Raw genomic sequence first — 20,636 nt, 5'->3', positions numbered from 1 at the left:
ATACTGAAAAGAAACCTAGTAAAATGTTAACTACTTCTGAGTTTTAGGATGTCTCCTGTTCATTTTTCATCTGATTTTTTATTTTTTGGTAAAAACCAATAAAGTTTTTATTAGTAAGCTTTTATTGCTGTCAGGATTAAAAATAGTATTCAAATACGAATATACAGAGGCCTGGGTAAAAACATTGGTAGTGAAGCCTTCTAGTGAGAGGGGTAAGGATTTTATTTCTTTTCACATAGAGACAGAGACAGGTGCATTTTCCCCATTGTATATTATTTATAGAGTCAATGGAAATTTTAAAAACTCACAGGAAGATCATTGTCGCTGGCTCCTGCTCGAGCTTCCCCTCTCAAGGTGGCCCGATGAGGGAGCACATCTTGCTTATTAGCAGCAAGATGGCCTGCCAAAGTGGCTGGGGAAGAAGGGGCGCTTGTCGCTAAGTTTAGACTACAGGTGGCAGGAAGGACACTGGGGAAAGGATTAAATCTCCAAGGGGGTGGCCTCTCAGGAAGTCTGAAGAACCTAACTCCGGGCTGTGCTGCTGAGAGGAAACGCCACTTCCAAACACCTCCGCCAGCTGTTGCTTGGCTGTTGGTCTTGGGCATGGGAGGGGAGGCTACTCATCTCCATGGCTGCCCGGCCAGTGAACTCCACTGGACTCAGTGAGAGTAGTAGCCAAGTACGCAAGTGACTCCACTTGAGACATTGGGGTGTCCTCTGTTTGCTCCCAAGGCTGGAAGACCCAGCTGCTGGAAAGTCAGATCCTAGACAACATTTACAGGCTGCAGGAATAAAATCCAGGAAACACCTGGGTAATCGTCTAGCTTCTCAAACATCTGGCTGATCCAGTTGAAGAGCAAAAGCCCGGAAGCGCGAGTCACATGGGCTAAACGACGTCTTCCACTTCCTAGTAGGAGATGCGGGACAAGCTCCTCGGTCTGTGCCTCTGTTTTTCCACTTATCACATTGGAGCCCGCACTTGACTGACGTATGATAAATAAGGTTGCATGATTGACAAGGACCCAGATAAGGTAGACCTCATCAAACAAGGCCCCAGGACGGGCTCACAGGAACATCCCCTAGGAACAGGTGGGTGGCATTCCCTGCCCTCCTCCCAACCCCCATCACAACCATATCCTTCCGATGTTAAAGGTAACCCAATCTTGTCCATATAGATACTTCTATGACTTTCTTCGGGTAGGCAGGTTCCAATCCTTGATCCAGTCCGAGACTTAGCTTTACTCATTCTTGAAGTGTGTCTGGTGCTGGGGCTAGGGTGAGGGGTTCAGGGGTGGGAGCCACCAGTTGGTGGGATGATGGGATCTGTTTTTTTCCCTCTGTCTCACAGCCACGCTCCCTCTGAAGTATTTCTATCTCAACCTCAACCATGTTATTATATTATCTTTTAAAATGTGGAAAAGCCCCCTCTCCCTAATTCCCACCAGCCTTACCCTACTGCCCTGCCTCTGGTCACAAGCAGAGGAGTCCATACTTGGACTCTCACCAACTACCAGAGTCAAGGGAACCCCAGGAGACTTCAACATAAAAGAAAAAATAACAGCACAGGCAAAGCATTTTCCAGGGGCCAGCCAACAGAACGTGGAAGCCCACACAAACTGCTAAGGATGGAGAGGAGTAGGAGGGCTTCCTGCTCCGGGGTGTCCTGAAGGGAAAGATAAACAGATGAGAAAACCAACTTTCAAAGGAGAGGAGACACGTGAGTGGAATCTACCTCCCACTGCCCAGGATAGGTAGTTACCAACATACAGTGTTAATCTGCAGCCTTGGGTCATGCGCTGAATCTCTGTGACCTCTGCATACACGCAGATATTTGGTGCTTTTACTTAGTTGAGACAAAGCACACTGGGAACCGAGCCCAGCGATCTGTCCACAGTGGGAATTCAAGAAAGGGCCAGGGTATGTAATCAGTTGCTGCCTAGTTCCCTGGGGTAGGTGGTGGGGCACAGAGTTCACTTCCCAGCTGGTCAAGCTCACCAGCAACAACTGCTCCATTTTCGGGGCGCTCAGTGAGTTTCTTCCCAGGCTAGTCTAAGTCATCCGTGTGCTACAACTAAGTGAAAATGGAGTTTTTGTAGAATTCTCCTACGGGTGCCGTGCTGAAAGAGGAATTCCTTTGAAATGACGTCCGGAATGAAGGTTCCTTCTCCAGCTGTGCCCACAGGGCTGTCTTCTTCTGCAGCCCATTTGGTGCCCTGCAGAGGACTGTCTTTGCAGAGTGCTTGAGCTTGGCTGAGTTCTGAGGAGCACAACCAGTCCCCTTCTTTTTCAAAGTATGTTTTGTGTAATGGCTTCTTCTCCACGATGGTATTGATTGACCGATTAGAATGGAGATAATTAAAAAGTTAAACATAAAAATTGCTTTTTTTTTATTTTAAAAAGCGATGTTGCTCATTCAAGAAAATATACACCAGTAAAAGGAGAAATGCTCAAATACCCACAGCTTCACTTTAAACAGTCACGACCAACGCCATGTTGGATTATCAGAATACTCTAGTTAATTTTTAAATTATATGTCTGATACACACACACACACACACACACACACACACACACACACACACAAATGGACCCTTTTCAAGCAAAACCAGGTCAGCTTTCCAGTTGCCCATCACTTGAAAAACTACCTTATCTTGAAAACTCGGTTCCCAGTGTCCCATCTCCAGTAATCAGGGTTTGGCAATTTTTTCTCTAAATGCTGTATTGGTGGCTGAGGAGATGGCTCAGTCAGTAGAGCATCTCGCAAGCACGAGGACCTGAGCTCCATCCCCAGAACCACATAAAAAACAAGACGTGGCTGTATGCTTCTGTAATCCTAGCATTGCCAAGGTGGAGACGGACAGATGCCTGGTGTTCCCTGGCCAGCCAGGCTCAACTGGTCATCCAGGCTCAGAATTGCTGGGGCTCTTTCGTCTCGCCTTAGGAAATTTCAATACAAAGATCAGCTTAAGGAAGGACACAGGCGTTGGAAAGGGAAGGTAGAGGAGGAGACTGATGACCCGGACAGTGGACTCCACACAAGTTCATCGGTGTTCACACCATCTGTGGTAAGGAAGGAGCCTCTGAACCCTCCAGTGTCAGCTAGAAACACGATCAGTGGGACGGGGAGCCTCAGTGACAACTCAGCTTTTTGGAAGTGGGGAGCTTTGGGTTGAAAATTCTTGATGGGAATCACTCATCTTTGGAAGAGACACCCTTGGGTCTGAGTCGCTCTTGGAGTGTGTGCTGAACCTTCCGCCCGCCAGTTCTCACCATCAGCATGCATCCAGACCTTCCCGCCCATCCTGGCTTCAGGCGGACTGGGGTCTAAACGGTCCTAAGTTTATGGGACTTTTCCAGACCCACTGTTTCACAAGACCACCTTTCTCCTAACATCTCTGTTTTCAGGGTATTTTTTGGGGAAGGGGGTTCCAACATGGCCTTAGAAGAAAGCACAAGTTATCATATTTATTAGAAAGTAATTGGGGGTTCCTCTAACTCCACCTTAGTATCTCAATTTAAGTTGAGACGTCTGGGAGCTGGAGAGGTGGCTCAGCAGTTAAGAGCACTCACTGCTCTTCTAGAGAACCCGGGTTTGATTGCCTGTTTTAGGGATCACGAAAGCTTAGGGGATCTGACACCATCTTCTGGCCTTGTGGGCCCCTGTACATACATTGTATACACAGAGACATATACAATACATGTAATTACAAATAAAATAAATCTTTTAAAGAGATCAAATTGAGACACATGGTCGTTAAATCTATAAGTTAATAGTCTTTCTCAAGAAGAGAGTTTCCGGGGTGGCCGAAGAGTTGTTGGGGCAGGAAGTGGGTTGGTGGGAAAATACATTGAAGTATAGAAGAAACAAGAAGGGATATATAATAAAACTGAAAAAGAGCTGGCCTTGGGATGAGGGCCCAGGCTTGCAGGTCTTCCAGTATAGGCTGTGGGGTTTTGAGGAAGTTGCTTTCCCTCTCTGATTCCAGCTTTCAACTCTTTTTTTGTTTTTGTTTTTGTTTTTGTTTTTGTTTTTGTTTTTGTTTTTTTCGGAGCTGGGGACCGAACCCAGGGCCTTGCGCTTGCTAAGCAAGCACTCTACCACTGAGCTAAATCCCCAACCCCTTGGTTGGGTTTTTTTTTGTTTTTGTTTTTGTTTTTGTTTTTGTTGTTGTTGTTGTTTTGTTTTGTTTTTTGTTTTTGTTTTTGTTTTGTTTTGTTTTGTTTTTTTCAGCTTTCAACTCTTAAAGAAGAGCCACCACCATCTTTCTCTGGCTTCTCTGTTGCTTCCTCTCTCATTCTGTAAGATTCTCCTGGTATGGTTCTGGGACTTCACTTGTGATTTTTCACAGTGTTTAGGGTTGCAGAACCTTATAAACAGATTCCCAGCAACTGACCCCATGTTATTTCTCTAAAGAGACGGCCAGTCAAGCTTTTTCTTCACAGTTCTTAAAATGGGAAACACAAAGACACACACAGTCCTGCGGGTGAGACAGAGGGTCACTGGGATGGTCAGTGCTGGCGGTGGTGAGATGCCGTTTCAAAAAGTAATGCAGAAAGAGACTGAGGAAGATACTTGATAACCTGTCCTTTAGCGAACGGGACACCTACACACACACACACACACACACACACACACACACACACACACACTCATGCACACAAATATATACCCACAGAGATATGTACTCATACAAAATAAATAAACAAGCTAAAAGCCCCGTGTCTCCCACTCCTAGCACAAAGGCAAGATGGCGGGAGCTTCCACAGACAGCATTCTTTCCCGGTTTAATGGCTCACTCCATCCAAATCGGCCCTGGAAGGTGCTTTAATCTTCTCTGCTGTATCACATTTTCTTGAAGTGACACTGGCCCTCTCTCTCTTCCAGCTCAGAGAACCTGGCTGGATCATTCACAGGATGGAAGCGGACCCTGCAAAAAGACTGCACGCTTGTCTGGAGAGAATGGGCTGAGAATGTAGCCCCTGAGGTGTTTGACGTCTCCTCATTCATGTGGATATTTAGGAACGCAAGCTTAAAGGTGGCTGTCACTGGAACTGCCCGGTGGGAAGGAGAAAACTCAGGAAGAGCTTGGAGGCAGCCCGTCTAGATTTGTGGATAGCATGCCGTCTATTCACCGTGAGCCAGCACCTGGAATCAGCCAGCCAGTGCTCTGCTTCCAACCTTGTCACTCACTGAGGAAGTCGGTCCTCACTCTGGGCCTCAACTTCCCTGTCTGTAAAATCCTGTCCAGCTACGAAGGCTAGAGGGGTGATCTGATAAGGACATGAGTAGTCTTCACAAGAAGGCCCAAGAGCAGCATTAGTAGGAGGCTATTTATTCCCGGAGTGAGCTCTCTCTGTCATCACTCTAGAGAAGCTTTTGCGTCTAAGTATTTGACCTCTGAACTTTCACTCTGGACTGGAGCAGCTGTGGGTGGCAGGAATGTGGGGAGGGAGGAAATATCAGAGTCAGCAGGCATGGGCCTCCATCTCAGTTTGGCCAGGCTTCCAGAAAAGGGGGGAAAAGCTCAAGTAGCTCTTTGTGGAACATACACTTCTGTGATTGTTTTGAGTGTCTTAGAGTCTGAAGAAAAGCCTGGAACAACTTATCACCAAGGAAGCAATGGGTAGTTTACTGAGCTTCAACTGCAGGAAGCAACATGAGCAAGGGCCAGGAGAAATTGTCTAACTCCATAGCCTTTGTCTAGCAGACATGTAGACAAGGACACGCCAGGATCATGTCATCCATAGTCTCCTGCACAGGGTTTCGATGTGTTTGAGGAGTCCTTCTCCCGCCTTTTGAGCACATGAGAGCCTTTTCAGGCTCCAGAGTTCTTCCCAATGACTCGTTTTTCTTGTGCTCACCACCAAACTGGGGCTGGCTTGTACTAAATACTCAGGGAGTTTCTGATACGACAAATAACACCTGGAGAAGGGTATATTGATAAATCAAGGCTTCCAATGAGCCATGCCTTCCTGAGTCCCTGTTCCTTGTGCTATCCTTTATATATTGATCCTGGACTTTGTCACATGGTTTGCATTGGCCAACGAGACCTTTGTAAACATGGGGGAAGCAGAAGCTAGAAAAGTACTTACCCACTGGGATATCCCATGTGACACAGTGTAAGGAGCTGTTAGAGGCCCAGTCAACAGATAGCTCTAAAGACCAGTCATGTGAGAGACCATTTGACATCCTCCAGACTCCATAAAGATCCCTGATGCTGGGGGATAGGCAATATTAGCAGAAGAGTCACTTAGTCCAGCAATAGGTTGCCCTTAGAATCATGAGCAAACTAGCCGGTCTGGAACAGTTAGAGGCAAAGGTGGGAAGACTGTGAATAGAAGGCTAGCCTGGGCTACTATCTCAGTTAGGGTTTTACTGCTGTGAACAGATACCATGACCAAGGCAAATCTTATAAAGGACAACATTTAATTGGGGCTGGCTTGCAGGTTCAGAGGTTCAGTCCACTATCACCAAGGTCAGAGCATGGCAGCATCTGGGCTAGCATAGTGCAGGAGGAGCCGAGAGTTCATCTGAAGGCTGCTAGCAGAGCACTGGCTTCCAGGTAGCTAGGATGAGGGTCTTAAAGGCCATGTCCTTAGTGACACACCTACTCCAACAAGGCCACACATCCTAATAGTGCCTGGCCCAAGCATATACAAACCATCACAGCTATAGAAATACATTTTGACTGAAAAACAAACAAAAATGAACAACCTGAATTATAGTTTTGAGCCACTCACACTTGGTATGTCCTATAATAGATCACTGAGACACCTCTCCTGCAAAAAACATCAGTGGGCGTTTTTAAGTCAAGGATAGGAAATATGTCATAGTCCATCTACCAATTTTGATTAGTAGTGCTTTCTTGGAGGGCTTTCTTTTTATTGAGTGTGTGTGTGTGTGTGTGTGTGTGTGTGTGTGTGTGTGTGTGTGTACATACTCAGTATCTATAGAAGCCAGAATATGTCATCAGATCTCCAGGAGCTAGAATTACAAGTGGTTGTGAGCCTGGGTGGTGGTATCTAAACTTGTAAGAGCAATAAATGTTATTAATCACTGAGCGATCTGTTCAGCCCCTTGGAGGGCTTTCTTGAGAAGAGCTTATAGGCCAAATAATGGAAAAGAAAACCATGATTCATTAGAAGATGACCCGAAGTAGTGGCAGCGTGCAGGCTATATCTTCCCTATCCTTGTTCCATGTTATCAATCAGACAGAAGTCAATTAATAAGGAAAGCAGAAGTGTTAAATGGGAGAGAGCTGATTGGTAACCGATGTTCCCAGTGAGGGAGGCCACACTTCTGGGGAGCAATGAAGGTGAAGGCAGATCTCCATAGTAAGACTCAACCCGACAGTGTTTATGTCACTGGGGAACACAGCTATGTGTTGAAGAGACTCCTCCCCCAATTTATTATTCTGCTTGGCTCTTCAGGATGCCTAAAGACTACATGAGCTGGCATCTATGGTGACAGATCTGGTCTTCAACCTTCTAGAGCCAGATAATCACCGTGTTTGTACATCTTGAACTATTAGGAACAAACTCCCAGGAAGCACACTCCTGAGAAAAAGAAAAGAAAAAGAAAAAGAAAGAAAGAAAAGAAAAGGCAAAATTAAAGAGAGGGCTATCCTGGAGGATGACAGTTCTTATCTGCACCTCAGAATAAATGACTCATCAAAAATGGCAGGTCTCTCAAAGAGAGAGGGAAATAGAGTCCCAGGGAATGTTTGATCTGGTCAGAAAACCCACGTGGAACATCTCTGTCCCTCTGCAGTGTCCTTGTCAGCAGTGAGGAACCTCTGGCTCCGCTGTGGAGCCTCTCTCCTCTGAGCGTAGCTGAGCCACCCTGACCATATGAGGACCTTGACTCTTCTGCTGTCTGCAGCCTCCATGTCTTCTGGGAGGCAGGCTGTCCCAGTTAGGGTTACTGTTGCTGGGATGAAACATCAGGACTAAGGAAAGTCAGGGAGTGTAGCAATTTGAATATGCTTGGCCCAGGGAGCAGCACTCTTAAGAGGTGTGGTCTTGTTGGAAGAAGTGTGTCACTATCAGGGTGGGCAATGAGACCCTCCTAACCACGTGGGAGCTAGTCTTCTCCTGGCTTCCTTTGGATGTAGATGTAGAACTCTCAGCAACTCCTGCACCATGCCTACCTGAAAGCTGCCATGATCCTTGATGATAATGGACTGAGCCTCTGAACCTGTAAGTCAGCCCTAATTAAATGTTGTCCTTCTAAGAGTTGCCTTGGTCATGGTGTCTGTTCACAGTAGTAAAACTCAAACTAAGACAGGGAGGGAAGGGTTTATTTGGCTTGCTATTCCACATCACACAGTCTATCATCAAAGGAAGTCAGGACAGGAACTCAAGCATGGGAGGAGCCTGGAGGCAGGAGCTGATACAGAGGCCATGGAGGGTGCTGCTTACTGGCTTGCTCAGCTTGACCACCAGCCCCAAAATGGCAACACCCACATTGGGCTGCACCCTTCTATATCAACCAGTAATTAAGAAATGCCCTACAGTTGGATCTTATAGAGGGATTCTCTCAATTGGAGTTCCTTCCTTTCAGATAACTCTGGCTTCTGTCAAGTTGACCTAAAACTAGCCACACAGATGCTTTCCCAGGCATGTTGTCATTTTTCTGTTCAGAAACACTTTGTGGAGAATTCCTCATAACCAGAGTTTCATTTTCCCAAGTCCCTGATTACCTATATCCTTCCTGATTCATAAGGTGCTTCACCCCTCTGGAGATTGACACCATGCGTTTGATTCGAATCATCAGAGGTAGGTTGTTTGCAAGATTAATTTATACAACCATGGACTCTCGCCTGCTTTTGGGATATGTACAAACACTCCTTGACAAATGAAGCAACGGCTCACCTCACTCTAGTAACTTCTAGTAACTGGTAAACCTTAGCACACTCTGGATAGGGAAGTGCACCTATCTAACTAAGAGCTGCTTTGGGGGTACAGTAAAGTAACCCGTGTCCTTTGAGTTAAAATTTAAGGGAAAATCCCTATGTGACCATCGTATGTATACCTACAGATGAGTAAATTGAAACACATCATGGGAAAGGACATGAGCAACGAGCACAGACTTACATAACCCATGCGTAGCCATCAAAACAGAGAACCACCCATATCTTACCCATAAAATGGAGCCCAAGATGTAATTAGAGGCTCTCGAACACCCTTGCTAGAAGCACTCTGTCCCCTTGGTTTGTATCTAGTATGTGTTTTCACCTTGCCTTTGAGCAAAATCCCCTGTTACTAAGCTGTTTGTGTGAGTCTTAGTCGTCCCATGTTGCTGTAATAAAATACCCTGACAAAAGCAACTTAAAGGGAAAAAAAAGGGGGGATTATTTGGCTCATAATTCCAGGTTGTAGTTCATCATTGGTGGAGAAGCAAGGTGACAGAAATGTAAAACTGCTAGTCGTATTTGGTCTTCAGTTCAGAGCAGAGAGAAAGGAATTAATGCATGGACACTAGTATTCAGCTAAATGCCACTCTCACACAGTTCCGAATCCTCTGCTTAGGGAATGCTGCCATCCACATTGGACAGATCTTCCCACCTCAATTAACATAATCAAGATACCCCACCCCCCGTAGATATACCCACAGGCTAACTTGATCTAGACTAGTGGTTCTCAATCTGTAGGTTTGTGATCCCTTTGGAAGTCAAACAACCCTTTCACAGAAGTTAGATATCAGATACCCTGTGTGTCAGATATTTACCTTGCACTTTGTAACAGTAACAATTTTAAATTATAATTATGAAGTATCAGTGAAAATAATTATGGTTGGGGGTCACTACTCCACGATGTTGCAGCATTGGGAAGGTTGAGAACAACTGGTCTAGACGATCCTTCACTGAGATTCTTTTTCAGGGTGATTCTAGATTCTGTTAAGCTGACAATTAACAGTGACCATCCCAGAGATTTCTTCAATTCTCAGAATAAGATGCTAAGAACTTGGAAACACTCAGTCCAGTGACCACTGGTCATACATACATACATACATACATACATACATACATACATACAAAAGTTACTCATCCTGTGTCATCTACTTAGTCAGTTGGTCTTGATTTAAACTCAGTTGATGCTTTCACATAGTCTCAGAGGTGATAAAAGATCCAGGAATCTGGGTGAGAGATCAAGCTGTACTAGTTGAGGGAAGAAATACATATTGGCAGAGCAGAGGTGAGAAGGAAGGAGAGGTAGTTTGATGCATTCAAAGAGTCTCAGAGATGATAAAGGAGTCAGGAATTCAGGTGAGAGAGTAAAACCTGGACTCGTTGAGGGGAAAAAATGAGGATTGGTGGAGCAGAGGTGAGAGGGAAGGAGAGGCTGGTTACAGAGAAGAAGGAATTTGAAGATAGAAAATAGACTTAGTGGCTACCTTGTCGGCGGACAATAGAGGAGGAAGAGAGCACAATGGTGCTCACAATTATCAACAACTGAGTATTTATTAGTATCGGAGTTATGATTATCAATAGCTGGCATTGATCATACACTTTCAGAATGCCAGGTATCATTCTAGGTACTTTATGGACAGAACCGCATTACCCCTCACAACCCAGTGAGGTGGGTACTGCCACTGTGACCGTATTTCAGATGAGGAAACGGAGGCAGAGGGACACGAGCAGCTTGTTCTAGGTGAGGCAACTAGTGAGTGGGAAGGGTGGGGTGACTCTTGGGTGTCCAGTTCAGCGCCGAGTGGGTGCCTTCTTTTCAGACACAGGAAGTGAAGGGAGAAGATACACAAAACAGATGTGCAATTTGAGATGCCTGGCCTCACGCTGGGGAGAGCTCAGGAGGGCAGTGTGTGCCTAGGCAGGAGGCCAAAGAGAGCAACTGCACTGGAAATATCAGTTTTGACACCATCAGCTTGGCCATGTAGGGGGCGGAAAACATCGGCCAGGGACAGAATGCCAAGGACAAAGTCAAGGACAGGATCTGGGGAAAATCCCAAGAGCAAAAGAGCCTGTGGATGAAATGGAGCCAGATATATTGTGGAAAGGAGCCGCTGAAAGACTAAGATAGGCACCAGGAGCAAGCGTGTGGTAGCACAGGCTGGGAGGGGGGAAAGGGTCTCTCCAAGTGGACAGTGCTGCCTGTGTCAGAAACACCAAGGGATGGAAATATTGACAAGAGCCATACAGCAGCCACTGAAAGTATACACTTGGGGTCGAATGCCTGGAGGACTCCACCTCCCGGAGCCCCTGGGTCATGGTGTCACACTGGGGCAACCAAATCTCAGTGCTTCATAAACAGGCAGATTCCTGGGGCCTATTCCTGAGACTTATATTTACAAGGTATGGAGCTCCGGCCCAGGAATCTGAATCTTTAACAAGGTAAGGCTCTGAAGATGGTATTTCTTTCCCCCACCTGCCCCAGATTCTGGGTTCTTGTTAAATGATCCGTGCTCTCTGCTTTGGGAGATCAGCGTGTGAGCGGCCAACCTTTCCAGTTCATTCCTTCCCCCAGGGCCTTGCTTCACAGGCTGTAGGAGACAACCATATCCAAAGACAACAATGAGCAAAATCTGTCTCTCTGTCTCTGTCTCTGTCTCTGTCTGTCTGTCTGTTTATCACACACACACACACACACACACACACACACACACACACGGCAGAGAGAGAGAGAGAGTGAGAGAGATAGAGAGAGAGAGAGAGAGAGAGAGAGAAAGAGAGAGAGAGAGAGAGAGAGAGAGAGAGAGAGAGAGAGAGAGAGAGAGAATCACAGAGAAAGCCACTTGCTTCCAAATTAAACACACATCTGCATACCACCTAAATGTACCCACTGTCTTCCAATCCCCAAAGCAAAGCCAGACTGGTCCTGGTTAGGGCTGGGATGGGAGAAAATAAACCCAAGTAAGTGCCTGTAAACACAACCAATCCAGCAAAAAGGTAGGAAAACAGAACGATAAGATGGTTCTAAACCATTAGGGTCAATATAGATGTATTTATTCTTAGCATGTAGGGGACAGAGAGGGGGTGGCTGAGAACTGTAGGGAAAGAACAAGAGCTGGAAACCTGGGACGGAAGCACACGGACCAACCACGAGACCAGAGGTGGAGTCACACTGGGCCAGCTGTGGAGTATTTCCACATACGCCAAGAATTTGGACTCAGGCTCGAAGAAGTGGAGAGCCCGTGTGGTTTTGAATCAGGAACTCTGCATTGTATTTTAGAGCGCTCAGGAGATCAACTGTGGGAAGCTGGAGGTCTCTCTGTCTCCTGTGGCATCCAGCAGAGGGTCTCCGTCAGTGAGAGACAGAGCACCCTGGTGTGGCACTGGCAGATCCAGGTCTTGGAGTTTGTCCCTTCTAAGCTGTGGAAGCTGAAGACTGCAGTGTGGGAATAAGCCATGGGGAATAGGGAGGGGGACAGGAAGAGAGAAAGACACCATTCGATGCAATTCCTCAAATGGGAGAGGGGGGGGGGTGCATTCCTTTCCTTATCTAAACATGTATTTAAAATAATCACAGAGAAAAAAAAAAGTTGAGTTTTTGCAAGCTGGGTTAAGGGAGGCAAGATAGAAATGCACAAAACCCAGCAAAGTAGGAAAAATAAGCAGAGGAGAAAGGAATATAAAAACAGGAAGTCTGCAGGCAGCAATTCCCCATGAGGTCATCGGCAAAGGCCCCCGAGGTTGATTCTCTGCAGGCCACGGGTGTGGAAAGAAAAGCAGAGTATGAGCCTCCTCTCAGAGCCTTGGGCACTAAGATAGGGAAGGACTCGGTCAATGTCTGCCAGAGGTGGCTGGGAAATGTGAAAGCTATTTGTAAATGGGATGGGTGTGGGGTGGTCTCCAGACTGCCTAGCCCGAGTGGGAGGAGTGGAGTAGGAAGCAGGGAACTGAGAGTCTAAGCTGTGTCCCACTGAGTAGGTCTACCTGAGTGGGTCTAGCACTGAGGTCTACTTAGGATTGAATATGGTTAGGGAGGCCTCCGAGAAAGGGTGGTTTAGTGACTCTAGTGACATAGTAATAGTATGGTATCAGCCACGGTATCAGTAGGACCTGAGACTGGGTAAAAAGTGTGTTTTTGTTTGTTTGTTTTGTTGTTGTTGTTGTTTTTTTAATTTATAACAAACTATTGTCCTGACAGCCAAGCTCAGAGCCTACGGGACTGTGACCGTTCAGAGAGGCACTTTTGCTCCCTCACACATGGGGCTTCAGTGGTGGCTGTGAGGTGAAGGGGCGTGGAGGCACAGGGGACTAAATAAGAAGCTAGGACTTCTGTGTGAGAGACAAGACAAGCTTGCTGCCGTTCCCCAGGCGCCATTCACCTCCTTCTTTGGAGACAGGGTCTTTCCTTGGCCCAGAGCTCAACAAGGACAATAGCTGGCGAGCTCCACCCCCACCCCTAACCCCATCTCTTTATCTATCCCCAGGGATGAGATTATAAGCCACCAGGCCTGGCTTTTCCACTTGAGTGCTGAGGAGGTAGTTCCCTCTCTTCAGCAAGGTAGTTCCCTCTCTTCGTAGCCTCTCTCTCTCCTCTCTCTCTCTCTCTCTCTCTGTGTGTGTGTGTGTGTGTGTGTGTGTGTGTGTGTGTGTGTGTGTGTGTGTGTGTGGTGCATTCATGAATGTGAGTACGGGTGTGTGGTCTTGTGCAGATCCTGCAGGAAGACACAGGAAGGCACTGGGTGTCTCATCTCCCACTTTCTGCATTACTGCTACCAGAGAGTCTCTCACTGAGCCAGAGGCTTACAATCTTACGCATTAGGCTCCATCTGCCACAGTGCTGGGGCTACAGTTATGTGCAGCGCACCCTGTTGTCACCGGAGTGATTCAAACTCAGGACCTCATGCTCACTTCACTCTTAGCTACTGTGAGGCGGAGAGCCTTCTCCACACATCCATGCTGCCATGATGCTTTGCCCAGGGTCATGGAGGTCAAGCAATTACCACAGAGGAGACTTCTGAAGCCAAGAGCAAGATTAATTGACACCCTACCATCACCACCACCACCACCACCAACCCTGGCATCTCTGTCTCCAGAAGTCCATTTCCCAGTCACACACTTGGTGGGGAGGTATGGAGAACTACATGGAAATGTAAATATTCCTGGCCAGGACTTGTTACATAGCAACCAGATGGGACCACTTACTATCTTTATGGACAAAGTATTTTAGTCCTCAGACTAACTCTAACTTCCTAAGAGTCAGTGAGCACACACAGGTCAAGAAAGAGGCTTTGCAGCTCTCAAGTTACTACTTTGAAAGTTTATGATCCATCTATCTAATATGATAAAGGGCCAGAATAAAACCAAGAAAAAATGCCACCTGTGCTTCCCCTGCCATCTCCAGGTTCAAGTACTCTTTCTTCTTTCCTTTTGAAAAGTCCAGGCCTGAGTCTTGTTTTATAGTGACCTTTGATGTGTCGCCATCTGGTGGTCTCAGTGGTAACTGCATGTTTGTACTTCAACGTCCGGTGTTTGTGGCCTATTCACTGTGTATCAGGCACTATACAAAGGTAACTGTACTTCTTCACCTCTTCACATTACATATAAGGCTCTGTCCGTGTGGTTAGAAGCTCACCGTGGATTAGTGGCAATTTCACTACAGATGCCCATAGCCGCTGTTATAGGAACCCATAAGCATAGTGACCAAAAGTTACTTGAGGAGGAAAGGGTTTATCTGACTTACACTTTCACATCAAAGTCCATCGCTGAGGAGAGTCAGGGAAAGATCTAAGCAGGAACATGGAGTGAACAGAAACGATGATGGAATGCTGCTTACTGACTTTCCTTCTCTGGCTTGTGCTCAGTTGGTTTTCTTAAACAACCCAAGACCGCCTACCTAGGGAATGGGACCACCCACAGTGGGCTGGGTGCTCCTAAGTCAATTATCAATCAATAGTTCCTACAGCCCAATCTGATGGAGGCAATTTCTCAATTGAGACCCCCTTTTCCCAGGCGTGTCAGGTGACAAGCAAGATGAGTTGTCACCACAGCCTGAGTCAGACACCATCCTGTTTGCTGCCATTATAACTGGACATATTTCCCTGTATACATGCAAAAAACCCCACAGATATCTGCACTTTCACTACATGGAGACAGAAACCTAGAAAAAGCTGGCACCATCTTCTGAGAACTTCAATAGTTTTCATGTTTCCAGAGTTTCTAAGCAGTGCTATTATTATGGAAGACGGGGCTGGGGGAAATGGCTCAATGGGTAAGGACCTACATTCAAGCCCCAGCACCTGCATACAAAGCCAGGCATAGTGGTGCATCTCTGTAACCCCAGCACTAGGAGGCAGGAGTTATTGACAGCAGACCCTAGGTGCTTGCTGGTCAGCCGGTTTAGCTGAACCAGGGAGCTCCAGTTCCCCGAGACACCCATCCTGTCTCAGAAAATAAAGTGGAGAAGCAGTTGAGGGAAAGACCTGAAACTGACCATTGACCTCTTGCTGTGAGTGTGTGTGTGTGTGTGTGTGTGTGTCTGTGTGTGTGTGTTCATTTATGCAGGTAAATGTGAACATTTAGCATGTATATGTATGCATATAGAGATCTGAGGACAATCTCAGGTGTCATTTCTCAGTAATCATATACAGTATGTATGTATGTATGTATGTATGTATGTATGCATGTATATATGTACAGGATTTCTCCATGGCCTGGGGTTTGCTAATTAGGCTAGACTATCTGACTAGCAAGCCCAAGAGATTTTTCTGTTTCTACCTCCCCAGTAACACCACACTATGCCTGTGAGGGGAGGAGGGGTGGATGCATGGATGGATGGATGGATGAGGAGGGGAGGTATGTACCCACAGAGGCTGGCAGAGGATATTAGATGTCCTGCTTTATTACTCTCCACCTTATCCCCTTAAAGACAGGGAGCTCACTATTTTGGGCTAGGCTGGTTGACCAGCAAGCTCCCAGTTTAGACCTGTCTCTGCCTCGTAGCACCAGAGTAACAGGTACATGTGGCCCCACCCATGTTTTTTACATGGCTACTGGGGATTTGAACTCAGGCTTAGCAAATGGTCTCAGACACTGAACCCTCTCCTCAGGGTGTTTCCCTCCTTCCCCCTCTCTTGACATAGTCTCTGAGGATCCAACCCAGGTCCTCATGCTAGCCAAGCAAGGGAAGCACCTTAAGGACAGAGTCACCTCTCCCAGCACATGGTTAGTGGGTGATGCAGTCCAATCGCAGCGTTCTAAGTAGAATGTGTTTTAAGGAGACTGTCTCTCTGAGTGGAAGCAGACAGAAGGTCAAGGGCAGATTGAGTGTGCTTTGTCACTCACACCACAGCCTAAAATTTTCCTTTTGAGCATCAGAAGCTTGGCGTCGGCTGCTCATGACAGCCATGTGTTGTGTGTGTGTGTGTGTGTGTGTGTGTGTGTGTGTGTGTGTGTGTGTGTGTGTTGGAACATCCTTTAGCAGCTGGTGAAGTTACACATTCTCTCTTGAGTGAGCAAGTGAAGAGCCTCATGGATGCTTCCCTGCACATACCCAGGAAGCCATGGGCTGCCACACAGAACCCAAAGCTTCCAGAAGAGAACAGAACACAGAGGGAGACAAGACAGGGGAGACTCAGAGAGGGGGTGGGATGGTGGGAGGCAGCCCTCCTTCCAAGTGCAGAGGGACATGGCCCGATGATAAGAGGAAGGAAAAACTGGCATTTAAGTCTCACCATAAACTGTCCTACCTCGGTAAGAGGGAAGGGGAGGGGTCTGACTGAGAAGACCAGTCTGGAGCATGGTTTCTGCTGGGTTTAGTTTGGGTAGGAGTGCCACATTCAAGCAAAGACGTGAGGTCTTATTTATAAAACCTTTTAAAGACAAGGGATCAGATTTAATAAAGCTGGGAAGTCTATAATGGGGGCTCAGCAGTTAAGAATGCTTGCTGCCCTCCTGGAGGGCTCAAGGTCAGTTCCCAACGCTCACACTGGCAGCTCACAACCACCTGTCATCCCAACTCCAAAAGATCCGATGCTCTCTTCTGGCCTCTGAAGGCACGGCACTCTTGTATGCACCTCCACACATCCACGTAGTTAAAAATAAAATCTTAAAATGAATAAAAGAGAAGACAGGGAAATATTTTTTCTAAGGTTAGGGGTGAACCCCAAGGCCTGTGCATGCCAGGCTAGAGCTCGACCTCTGAGATACACCTCAGCCCAGGAGGCAGAAAGCTAAGAACAAGGTTCCTACACACTGAAGAGTTAGGCAGTAGGATATAATCTCCTGGTTTTTTAACTTACACCTGAGGAAACTAAGACCCAGAGAGTGGGGGTGCCCACTGATGGGGCCACTGAGGTCACTGCGGCTGGAACCTCCTTCTCCTGACCACCGACTCAGGTCTTGTTTGTACTTTCAGTTTTCCCAGGTGTCTCCCTGACCCTGGGAATTTGAACATTGGCTGTAGTGAACACATGGAAGACAGCTCGTGGGAAACTCTGAGGAATGCACCGGCCTTTTATGGGGTTTTCTGGAGCCAGTTAAAGATAAGTTTTATTATCTCCCCGTCTCTCTCCCTCCCTCTCTCCCTCTCTTTTAGTAGAAGAGCAATTACCAATGTTAGTGTAGACGGGGGTTGGGTCTCTGAGTTAGAATCCCCTGCTTTGTTTGTGACTATCCAGGCTGCAGGACAGTGCGGGCTGGGTGTATCAGATGATTCCCCCTGAAAGAAGAACTGGAAATGGAGCCCCTGGCTTGGCTCTGGGCCTCATGCTGATGACCCCAGTGGGCCAAGCCCTAGACCTTTCACTGACAAGATGTTGTCCATAGTCCAGGTGACCAGGGGACCTCTGAAGAGGAGGAACGGAGCGGGAAAAAGCTGTGGAAACTTCCCAGAAATCTGGCTCAAGGAGGGAGCAATACAGACTTCCATGCTCTCGAGCTGGAAGACCTTCTTTTACCAGCAAGAAGGATGTCTATGTGGCCATTTTATTCACCCCCCAACTGGAGATTTTGTGTGGCTGTGCTTATGTGAACCCATGTACACATGTATGTGTACCTATGTGCACCACACACGTATGTGTGTGAAGGCCATAGGTCAACCTCAAGTGTCCTTTCCTCAGGTGATGTCCATATATTTTGAGACTGTCTCTCGGTAGCCTGAAGCTCTCCAAGTAGGATAAGCAGGCTGGCCGGGAGTCCCAGGCTCGGCTCTTAAAAATGTTTTCTTTTTGTTTTAATTTTTATATCTATATGTATGAGTGTTTTGCTCTCATGTCTGTCTGTGTACCACGTGTGAGCCATACAGAGGCTGGAAGAGCAAGTTGGATTCCCTAGAACTGGAGTTACAAATGGCTGTGAGCCTCTGTGGGTGCTGGGAATCCAACCCAGGCCCTGCACAAGACCTTCTGGTGCTCTTAACCATCTTTCCAGCCACTTTGCCTCTTTCTTTCCCATTTCCCTGCTAAACTGTAGGTCCAGCAAAACACCTCATTGACCGTCCAGTCTTTTCCACTGTAGCGGCCACGTGCTCAAAACCGCTGAACTTCCAACAGTCTGACCACGATCATTCTGCAGCATTTTTTGAGGTCAGAGGTACTGCCCTGTCTGTGAGGCTCCATTCTTCCCTTTAAGCTTCATTTGTTCCTGGGCTTTGGGAAGGCATAGGGACTGGCCCTGGGAAGTGTCCAAACATGCCCTGGACTCCTGTGCCTGTGTTCATAGCAACAGGGCACCACTGGGGACTGGCAGCAGGCTGGCACTGGAGTTCCTGTGGTCTGGATCACATCACCCTGTACCCAAGACCCACTGAAAAAGCCTGGGGACACCATGTTTGTGTCCCAAGACAGAAGGTCAAGTACACACATTTCTGAGAACTCCAGTCCTTGAGACTCTGAAATTAGCCAAACAAGGAAATTCTAACCACCAGGCAAAACCATACTGGCAAAGCAAGGCAGTTTCCCTCCCTCCCAGGCCTCGGTCCGGCTTCAATTTTCCTATTAACTAGACTCTTTTTGGAGGCTTGACTGTGGTGGCCTTTCTGCCTAACCATATTTTTTACACAAAAATGTATTTCTGTCTTCCTCACATAGTAACCAGAATGATCTCTGGGAAGCTGGTTCTTTGCCTAGTGTTTGCAGGGTCCTCCGTGGGCTGGATCTGTGTACCTCTCAACTCTTACCAGGTGACCACCCTCCCCCAGGTTCTTCAAATGCTACTCAGTGTTTGATTTATTCACCACGCTCTTTTGGGACACGTACAGATGAGTGAGGTTGCACACACACCCGGAACCCTGCTGATTCATTCTCATCTTGTCACCGCCGCCGCCGCCGCCGCCGCCGCCGCCGCCGCCGCCGCCGCCGCCATCATCTCCACCATCACCACCACCATTACCATCACTTTGCATGATGATGATGATAATGATGATGATGATGATGATGATGATGCTTTGTAGTCTCCTTTCTTTTTCTGTGCTCTCCTGCTTTCCCCCTCAGACCCCCAGCCTAGGAACCAAAGCCCTGGCCACCTTGCTCCTGCCCAGCTATGGATGTAGGAATCTTTATTCCACCAACAGTTTTAAATGAAGGAGCAAGGTATGCCCAACAAAAGCTGGTTTATGTGAGAATTCACTCATCTTCAGGCAACTAGACCTAGGCATACAGAATTTAGAATTGTAATACATAGCAACAGATCAAACTTTGGCATCACCCCTGGTGGTTTTAATGGGTTGGCCCCCATAGACTCATGAGTTTGAATGTTTGGTCCATAGGGAGTGACACTGTTAGGTATAGCGTGTCTCTGTGGGGGCAAGCTTTGAGGTCTCCTATGCTCAAGCTATGCCCAGTGTGACACACAGTCTCCTTCTGCTGCCTGCAGATCAAGATGTAGAACCCTCAGCTCCTTCTGCAGCACCATGCCTGCCTGCGTGCCGCCATGTTTCCCACCATGACGATAGTAGACTAAACCTCTGAACTCTTAGCTAGTCCCAATTAAATGTTTTCCTTTATAGGGGTGGCTGCAGTGGTCATAGCATCTTTTTACAGCAATGAAATCCTCTGATGCCACCTTATAGAAAATTGAGGGACAAAAGAATGAATCCAGTGTGAGAGAAACTAAGAAACCCTCAGCTTCCTCAATAAGTAAATCACAAGATAAGAAACAAGAGCCAACACACCCGGGCCACCAGGGCAATGGTTACACAACTGTGTCCCCTTTACGATGGCTTTCAACAGTGAAATAAAATCATAAAAGTTCCAGCAAAGATAAAAGCAAACACACTTATAGCCAGTTACTTAGCTCACGCGATTAAGCAACAAGTGATTTGAAACTCTATTTTCAATGTCACTTTACTATGTTCAGCAATCATTTTATGATATATATTATTATAATTACGTACGTAGCGATAAATGTAGACACTGCTGGGTACTAAGACATGGTCAATATAAGTGTAAGTAGAGGTATAAGAAATTCACCTAAACAAAATTTCAAAATCTTGTCTGTTCTCATTATTAGTGATAAACACTGAAGTACGTAGGGTAAAGATGTTCAATTGTAGAGTCTGTTTTAAAGCATTTTAACAAAGAGTAAGAAGGGCCTGAGAGATGGTTCAGCAGGTAAGGGCGCTTGCCTCCAAGCCTGACAACCTGAGTTCAACAGTTCTGTATGCACTCACATATGCATACTTATACACACACACACACACACACACACACACACACCACACCACACACACTA

At 46.8% G+C, this 20,636-nt stretch overlaps 1 long non-coding RNA gene across 1 annotated transcript in view; it reads right to left on the bottom strand.

Moving 5' to 3' along the window:
* LOC134480063 (uncharacterized) overlaps positions 1 to 19,194 on the bottom strand; it is a 34,113-nt gene extending 14,919 nt beyond the window's left edge. Inside the window, exon 1 of the long non-coding RNA XR_010054196.1 lies at positions 309 to 19,194. This is a non-coding gene — a long non-coding RNA (uncharacterized LOC134480063). The remainder of the gene's footprint in view (positions 1 to 308) is intronic.
* Between the last annotated feature and the right edge of the window lie 1,442 nt (positions 19,195 to 20,636).

The sequence above is a fragment of the Rattus norvegicus genome, chromosome 8, assembly GCF_036323735.1.
Source record: "Rattus norvegicus strain BN/NHsdMcwi chromosome 8, GRCr8, whole genome shotgun sequence".
In the NCBI taxonomy this organism is placed as follows: Eukaryota; Metazoa; Chordata; class Mammalia; order Rodentia; family Muridae; genus Rattus; species Rattus norvegicus.
This window is presented reverse-complemented; position numbering and strand designations above follow the sequence as displayed.